A 10,256-nucleotide genomic window follows, 5' to 3' on the forward strand; every position below is an offset into this window, starting at 1 on the left:
AATATAAATCTGAAAAATTCTGTTATACTAATTCATTTTGCTTACCAATTATTTGGAAATCAACAAACATGACCGATATTTTTACCAAGTGACATTTAGTTTCGACATACAAAAATATTTATCTCTAAATATGACATATACAATACAATATAGTATACCTGAAATCATTTTATTATGTCTCTTTATATTTCTCACTGCTACGTAGACTAATTCGAACATTTTATTTATCCAGATTTTAATGTATGCGATGGTAATAAATAACTGGTGCTATAGGGAATTGGTTTAACTAAACAATTGTCTATTTTTATACGTATAAATCAATCTATTGGTAGCATATAAGGTTAGATGCAGGTAACCAATATTAAATATTTCAAGCACGAAATGTTTAAATCATGTTTTTTACATAGATTTACTGGAACAAATTCATCCTAATATTCTAATAAAAACAAAATAATTACATTAAAAAAGATTTACTAACAAAACAAATAAGTAAATGAACTAAAACTACATATTCTATATTAAAATTTAATGAAACTGTAAAAAATTTCTAACACCATTTTATAAAAAATAATCCCGCATTTTAACGCGGGTTAGAATCTAATTTGAACCTTACGTCAACCCTATTTCGACCATACATGTCATAATAAGAATATTTTCTACAATACTTTCATCCCTTTTACACTTTTCATATTTATATTTTCATAGTGCAAAATAAAAATTGTATGTATTAGCTCATATATGTATGTATATAGAACCGGAACACTGATATAATTAATATTTTAAATTTTCTCCTTTGCACAAAATTATATACGAATCATCATAGGAATAGGTTCTAATTTTTGCAAACAATATATAGAACTGGTTAATTATAATTTTGATTTAAATTTCATTCTTTATTAGCCACTGTAATAGCAAATATAACTAGTTCAAAGTTCAAACTAATCCTCTGTGCCATTTGCATACCAACCACCTATACTTTACTTATTAATTTTAATAGCAAATATTTTTTTTCTATATTCTTTAATGTGGTGACCATGTGAGTGTTTCAAAGACTATGTAGCTCCAAGTTTTTATTCATAACTTCTTCAAATATCGGAAATTTTTTTTTTTTTGAACTTCAAATATCGGAAATTCATCTTTAAAAAATTTGTGATTCATAAATAACATTTTATATTGAAATAAGAGTAAGCTGAGGCACAAGAAACTAGTATTATATTTCGATACTTTAATAGTAATAGACTTTTTTGGTGAGATTTAGTAGCAGGAGACTTCTTAAAAATAAACATGATTGTGGAATCACCGTATCCTATTGATTAAGGTTTAAAAATTTTTATACCAATGTCTGGATTCGAGTCTCCTAAATATGTATTTTTTACGGATTATAGGATGTGAAGCTTATCGGAGGTTCTAGAGTATTATAGGCAGAGTCGTTTGTTGTGGTCGTTTGCTGTGGAGAGAGCTTGACTATCGAAAATTTCGTATATGCATAATCGTCCGTTGATTTAAGTGTTTCCGGGAGAGCTTAATCGTGGAATCCTTATCCGTAGAACTGTTCATCAATATCGTATATGTTGCTGGTAGTTGATCATTATATATGATAGAATTATATATAGATTATATGATGATTTAATATGTTACCTAATGTTTAAAAAAGAGCAAGAGCTCGATTAATAGCCTTCTAAATATCAAAGTATTAGGCTTTTGGTTGTCTTTGAGGGCATATGAAGGTCAATATAATTTTAGGACATATTGGGTTTTTTTAACAGATCATATTGTTTATAGAACACTCGTGCTTGTAATTATCTTTTTGTTCGAATTCGATTTTTTTTTTTAAATGAACGACATTATACATCATCAATTTTATCGTTAAAGGTTAAAACAATATATGATATCTTAGTTTATTCCATTCACTAAACGTCCAATCAAATTTTAGTCCAACCACTAACATGAATTCATCATATAATCTATGTTTGTCTAATGATAAGGACTCTCACACATGCAAGTTATATATTTTATATGATTAATTTCTCTTATCAAGATAGATGTTGAATAGTTTTTTAGGTTTTAAATGTTAGTGATCTTTTCTGGATATCCAATACAATTGTTGGTTTGGTTTTAATTCGGTTTCCCTTAGTTAGAATTAGAAATATATGAACTAAATTGCAAAAGAATCTTGTACGATCTAGATTTGAAAGGCTATATATATGTGATTTTCCATCATAGGTTTTACATGTTTTACTTCCCCAAACATGTATATTTGTTAAATAGTAAATATAGAATCGCAAAGCTATCTCAACACAATAATAAGAAGTCCTTCTATTCAGGTCCGTCAAGCAGATGAAGCAATGACTTTAAGCCACATATTCAAAAAATAAAATATATGCCACATTTTCCAATTTTAGTTGCAGGTCAAATTGTTTCATAGGAGAAGTTAGTGATCTTCTTTCTTCTGGTTCAATTTACACCACAACTCTCTTTGTTATAATTGTTTTGGCAATTTACTATAAGGACCACATTATTTTTGACATGCTTTAAGCCTCAAAAACGTTTGGGACGGCACTGCTTCTATTATTCGATCAATCAAGCAAAGTTTAACAATAATTCAATCAAGCTCTCTAGTTTTCACAACTCGCGCACAATCTTATCAACGACATCATCATATATAAAGAGCTATATTTCCTAATCCTATTAGATAACATATATGTTAACTTCCAATTCCTCAACATGATCACTACAAGAAAACAACGACATACTGAGGGAAAAAATCGTCGGAATAACGTTATTCCGACGACATACCGACGAAACAAGTCCTCGGAAATAACTCCTCGGAAATTCATTTTTCCTCGGAAATCCCTCGGAATTTTCCGACGGAATTCCGAGGACCACCAGTTCGTCGGAAAGCTCCTCGGAATATACCGAGGTAGAACTTCGTCGGGATATTTCGATGGACTTTCCGATGGTCCAATCCTCGGAAGTTCCGACGAAATATTCCTCGAAATTTTCATCGGAAAATTCCGAGGAACATGTCCCTCGGTATATTCCGAGGAACATGTCCCTCGGTATATTCCAAGGAACGGGGTCCTTCGGTATATTCCGAGGAACGGGGTCCCTCGGTATATTCCGAAGAAGATGTCCCTCGGTATATTCCGAGGGTTCAGTTCTTCGGAATGTAAGAAATATTAATTTTTTTTAAAAAAAATAAAATTTTTGAAATTTAAATTCGAAAATATAAAATTAAAATTAAAATTGAAATCATATTAATTAATATTCAAAGTTTCACAAATAAAAATAAAACATTCCGAGTTTTTGGAAAAAAAAACTACGGGTCTGGCACGTCCGGGAACACCTCGTTCGGGTACATCCTCTGCATCATCTCCATCATTTGCTGGTTCAGCCTCCTCTGTGCCTCATAGCCCACCTGTTGAGCCGCCATCTGGGTCTCCAACAAAGATATACGATCATCCTTGTCCTTCAACTGAGCCGTAAGTACTTCTGGATCAACAAAGGGCGGTGGTGCAGAAGAAGGAGGAACCGACCGGGTGCGACGACCCAAACCGACCAAACGTCCCTTCTTCTTTGGAACCGACTGAAATAGAAAATAGCCAAATTTACAAATTTAAATCAAGAAATAAATAAATTGAACTTTAAAAAAAAGAACTTACGGATTCAACGATTTCGTTGATTCGAAACCGGGATAAGTTGGTCGAAACCGGGATAAGTTGGTCGAAGCCGTCGAAGCGTCATCCTCGGTTTGAAGCTGAGACACTTCGTCTTGCACCTGAGTTTGGACCACGCTGACCACTTCCCTCACAAGACCGTCATCAATCTGGCCGGTCTTCTTGTTGGTATACGCCCTCTTCATTAGGGCGAGATCATCAACCGGCTCGCCATCATTTTCTTCCGGCTTAAAAAAAAAACATAAATTAAAGAAACATTAGAAATTAGAAGAAATGGACAAAAAATAAAATTTCAAAACTTAAACAATTGAAGAAAAAGCGGCTGAACTTACCATGCGATCTCCCATAGAGGCAATAGATTGAGCACCCAAGTTATGCTTGAAGACGCCCTTCCTTTTACGGTCGCTCCTGCGGTTGGTGGAGTTGGTGGAAGAAGTTTCTTTCGTCTCTTCCTTATCCCAATGCGCACACAACTCCGTCCAGACCGTGTTGTTTATCGACTTTGGAACCTTTTAATAAAAAAAAAAGAAAATAGTTTAATAAATTAAAAAATACTTTAATAAATTAAAAAATTGTTTAATAAATTAAATCGAACCTTATTGATTTCCCACTTCTTCTTCCACTCGTGGATCTGCTTCCCGTAGTTGTCCATAACTTTATGGACGAAGTGGTGATAGATAAAGAGCGTCTCATCGGAATTCAAGGTGAATTCTTGCTGAAAAAAAAACACAATTAGTAGAAAATTTATATTAAAGATTAAAAATATAAGTAAAAAATTAGAATACTTACCGCAAACTGCCGAAACAACAGATGCTGCTTGTCGGTAGGGAAGTCAGTGAAAGTCTGATGTCCCTTGTCGGTAGGGAGTACATCATACGGTTGATCCATGCGCTGATCCCGTTCCCGGATCGGTTGAACCTAATAAAAAGAACAAACGCTTAATAATGAATCAAATTTTAATGAAAAAAAAATGTTTAATTACCATGTTTGACCCCGTCCATGTTGATACGGAGTGAGATAGGGAAGATGGTCACGACCGGGCTGTCGAACCAACTCCGCAACACTCATCACGCCCGGAGGACCCGGAGGAGCAGGAGCGGGTGCAGCAGAGAGAGATGTATGGTAGGAGCTGTGGGGCGAAGGGGAATCCTGAAAATGGTTGGGATCCCAAGACTGGCTCCCCGTACCACCATGACCACGACGCTGTCGAGACCGGGTCTGATCATCATGCGACCTGTAAATTATAAAAAAAATATTTAATAAATATAGAAATATATAAATTAATTTTTTTTTTAAAAAAAATCCCAAATAATAGTTTTTAATCACAAAAAAAGATTTATAGACATTAAAAATGTTTAATAAATATATAAAAATAGTTCTAATAAACAAAAAATAGTTTTAATAAATAAAAAATAGTTTAATAATTACAAAAAATAGTTTTAATAATATTAAAAATGTTTAATAAATATAGATATTTATATAATATAAATATTAAAAAATTAATTTTTTTAAAAAATCCCAAATAATAGTTTTTAATCACAAAAAAGATTTATAGACATTAAAAATGTTTAATAAATATATAAAAATAGTTCTAATAAACAAAAAATAGTTTTAATAAATAAAAAATAGTTTAATAATTACAAAAAATAGTTTTAATAATATTAAAATGTTTAATAAATATAGAAATTTTATATAATATAAATATAAAAAAATTAATTTTTTTATTAAAATCCCAAATAATAGTTTTTAATCACAAAAAAAGTTTTAAAGATATTAAAAATGTTTTGTAAAATCCAAAAAATCGAATTTATATACAAAAAACGTTTTGTAAAATCCAAAAAAAAGCAATTTATATACAAAAATCGTTTTGTAAAATATAAAAATCGAATTTATACACAAAAATCGAATTTATAAATACAAAAAAAATCAAAAATTTATAAAAAAATTCTTAATCAATTCAACAAAACAAATTATTCAACCAAACCACAATTCTAAACCTATTATACAACCAAATTACAATCCTAACCAATCACCCTAACAAAAATCTATCAAATCTACACAAAAACCTAACAAATAGAACCTAAGAGAGTGGGATAGGGTCCTTACATGATTTGTGTAAGAGAAAGGGAAGATCACCGGAGAAGAGGTCGGAGAGGAAGGGTAAATCGCCGGAGAAGAGGGAGAGGAGGCGCAGAGGAAGAGGAGAGAAATGGGAAAGAAGAAGCGGCTCGTGGTTATAAAACCTAGGGTCCGACGGATACTATCCGTCGGAATTCCAATTTCAATTTTCGTGAAATATTTGCCCGGTTAAATGAAAATATTCCGAGGAAATTCCGACGAATACTTAAATATCCCTCGGAATTCCGTCAGAATATTCCGAGGGAATTCGAACTAGTGTTTGGGGTTTCAAAACATCAATTTTTTTGCCGTATTTCATTTCTTATACAATTGTAATGCATACCATTGAGGATTCTTTGTATAGATGATCATAAACCATGAAATAACAAATTTCAAAACGAAATGAAAGTATTCCTTTCACCTTATAGTTAAAGTGTATAAGTGTTTCTCTTACGTTGTGGGGATTTCGTTCATACAATCGGAAAAGTGTTTATTATAGGGTAAGGAACAAATGTTTGACTTCATAATCAGTCTAAGACACTTAATAAGGGTTATATAAGTGTTATTCAAACCGCAAAACGTTGTTTTCGGTTTAAAAACCCTATTTCCTCGGAATTTCCTCGGAATATTCCGAGAAAATTCCGAAGAAACTCTTATCTTCCTCGGAATTCCGTCGGAATATTCCGAGGAACTAGTGTTTGGGGTTTCAAAACATCAATTTTTTTTTGCCGTATTTCATTTCTTAAACAATTGTAATGCATACCATTGAGGATTCTTTGTATTGATGATCATAAACCATGAAATAACAAATTTCAAAACAAATTGAAAGTATTCTCTTTATCGTTCATTAAAGTGTATAGATGTTTCTCTTACGTTGTGGGGATTTCGTTCATACAATCGGAAAAGTGTTTATTATAGGGTAAGGAACAAATGTTTGACTTCATAATCAGTCTAAGACATTTAATAAGGGTTATATAAGTGTTATTCAAACCGCAAAATGTTGTTTTCGGTTTAAAAACCATATTTCCTCGGAATTTCCTCGGAATATTCCGAGGAAACTCTTATCTTCCTCGGAATTCCGTCGGAATATTCCGAGGGAATTCCGAGGAACTAGTGTTTGGGGTTTCAAAACATCAATTTTTTTTGCCGTATTTCATTTCTTAAACAATTGTAATGCATACCATTGAGGATTCTTTGTATTGATGATCATAAACCATGAAATAACAAATTTCAAAACGAATTGAAAGTATTCCCTTTACCGTTCATTAAAGTGTATAAGTGTTTCTCTTACGTTGTGGGGATTTCGCTCATACAATCGGAAAAGTGTTTATTATAGGGTAAGGAACAAATGTTTGACTTCATAATCAGTCTAAGACACTTAATAAGGGTTATATAAGTGTTATTCAAATCGTAAAACGTTGTTTTCGGTTTAAAAACCCTATTTCCTCGGAATTTCCTCAGAATATTCCGAGGAAATTCCGAGGAAACTCTTATCTTCCGTCGGAATATTCCAAAAAAAAAAAAATTGATGCTAGTCTGTTTCCGAGTCATCATCACCAGATGAATCTAAATCTGGATCTTGGTGAAACTCTCCAATCACTGGTTCATCCTCTACGTGAACGACGACTTCCTCTCCGAAGTCGGTTAAATCGACTACAAGGCCAATTCCAGCTAAATCTTCTGCTGCACTTAAGTTGCCGGATGTGCTTGGTTGTAGTGGGTCTTCCAGCTCAGAACTTCCCTGAACTCGGCCTCTCGGGTTGAGTCTTGTAACAGTAACACATGGATCATCTCTGTTCCTTACCCGGGGGTACTTGATATAACAAACTTGTAACATTTAAAAAATTATTAGTAAAATTATAAATTAATACACATGATGATGAATCATTCTAAATAATTAACATTTAATTACCTGATCGGCCTGAGAAGCAAGAATGAAAGGATCATAGTATTGCAGCTTTCGTCTCGAATTTACTGATGTAACACCAAATGCATCTGATCTCACACCTCGATCTAGAGTGTTGTCGTGCCAATCACAATAGAAAATAATACAGCGCAATCCAACCATGCCCAAATACTTGATTTCCAAAATCTCATGTATGTGTCCGTAGTATACATCATCTCCTGATGCAGAACAAACGCCAGCATCATAAGTCGTACTCGAACGTCTCCTCTTCTGAGTTGTGAATGCATATCCTCGAGTACAAAATCTCGGATATGACTTCACAACAAATTTTGGTCCAACGACCATCTCCCGTATCCAATCGTCAAATATTTCACCTCTGGTCAAACCAGCAGACACCTATATATCAATAAATGTGAATTAGTATAAATATGTGATAAATGATATTTTAATTTGTTTAAAGCACTCAGATAAGTAAACATCCATCCAGAAAATTCTCTCTGCTTCATTTCTTCTAGTTCGTCATCTGTGGTGTATCTATATTCGAACCTCTTTTCTGCAAATTACTGCGCTCCTGCTCAGTAAGTCGACGGTCCTTTGGTTTTCCGCTAAGTCGTCCAACGTCTGTGAAAATGTCTGGAACCGTAACATGATATGTTGCCCGTTCGCCTCTATCATCATGCCGAGCAGGTCTTCTGTTTTTGGTCTGAACTTCTGCTGGAAAGTAGTACTCGGCAAAGTTTGAAGTTTTTTCATTGATCATCTGTGCGACTATAGAACCTTCCACCCTACTTAAATTTTTCACCATCTTCTTCAAATGGAACATATACCGCTCATACAGATACATCCATCTATACTGCATAGGACCACCAAGTTCCAATTCTCTTGCCAGGTGAATAACAAGATGCTCCATAACATCAAAAAATGAGGGAGGAAATATCTTCTCAATGTTGCACTGAATCACGGCTATGTTAGTCTTCAAATTTTCAATACCTTCAAGAGTCACTGATCTCATGCATAAATCGCGGAAGAAACAACTTATCCCTGCAATTGCTTCATGAACATTTCGTGGTAATAGTTCGTTGAAGGCAAACAGAAGGAGGCCCTGCATCATTACATGGCAATCGTGGCTTTTCAAGCCAGTAAACTTTCCTTCCTTTCTGTCGATACAGTTACGCAAATTAGATGCGTAACCGTCTGGAAATTCCACATCGTTTGAAATCCAATCAAAAAACGCATCTTTTCCCTCTGCATCAAGTTGGTATATGGGAAAAGGAGCCCTACCATTCTCATCAACATGAAGTTCTGAACGAGCACATATATCGACTAAATCCAGTCTTGACTTCAAATTATCCTTTGTTTTACCTTGAACATTAAGGATCGTGTTCATGAGATTGTCAAAAAAGTTCTTCTCAATATGCATGACATCTAAATTATGCCTTAGCAGATGATCCTCCCAGTATGGCAGATCCCATAAAATACTTTTTTGTGCCAGTTATGTAGGTCTCCAACAGCAGCTACCGGAAAACGCTCATGTCCACCGACGTCTGGCGTCCTTTCTGCACCAAAATCTCTTAGTTGTGTCTTCAAATCTTTCCAACAAATTTCCGGAGGTGGACTGTCAAATACCCTCTTGTTCTTCGTAAACAAATTCCTACTCCTACGATATGGATGATCAGGTGGTAGGAATCTCCTGTGACAGTCAAACCAACACGTTTTCCTTCCGTGTTTTAGTTGGAAAGCATCAGTGTTATTTTGACAATATTGACATGATAGCCTTCCATGCGTTGTCCATCCAGATAACATACCATATGCTGGAAAATCACTTATTGTCCACATTAGTACTGCCCGCATTTGAAAGTTTTCTTTAAACGAAACATCGTATGTTTCAGCACCTTGAGCCCATAGTTGTTGCAACTCATATATTAGTGGCTGAAGAAACACATCAAGTGATCTCTTAGGATGCTCTGGTCCGGGAACGAGAATCGAGAGAAACAAAAACTCTCGTCGCAAGCACAAGTTTGGGGGTAGGTTGTATGGTGTAAGAATGACTGGCCATAGAGAATACTGTCTTCCACTCTTGTCAAACGGGCTGAAACCATCAGTACATAATCCAAGGTAGACATTTCTTCTCTCATACGCAAAATCGGGATACTTTGATTGGAAATGCTTCCACGCTTTTGCATCTGAAGGATGTCTGATCTCACCATCTGTTGAGTGCTCCGCATGCCATCTCATTGGTTGCGTTGTGCGTTCAGACAAATACAACCTCTGCAACCTTTCCGTCAAAGGCAAATACCACATCCTTTTATATGGCACTGGAACTCTTCCACTCGTATCTTTATAACGAGGCTTTCCATAAAATTTGCATGTAACCCGCTGTTCATCCGCCCTCCAATAAATCATGCAGTTGTCGCTGCATACATCTATTACCTGATACGATAAACCAAGACCAGCTACGAGTTTCTGAACCTCGTAGTATGAATCATGAGCTACATTATCCTCGGGTAGAATACCTTTTACAAAATCAGCAATCGCATCCACACAGTCTTCAGCCA

The sequence above is a fragment of the Brassica napus genome, chromosome C9 (genome assembly GCF_020379485.1).
Source record: "Brassica napus cultivar Da-Ae chromosome C9, Da-Ae, whole genome shotgun sequence".
In the NCBI taxonomy this organism is placed as follows: Eukaryota; Viridiplantae; Streptophyta; class Magnoliopsida; order Brassicales; family Brassicaceae; genus Brassica; species Brassica napus.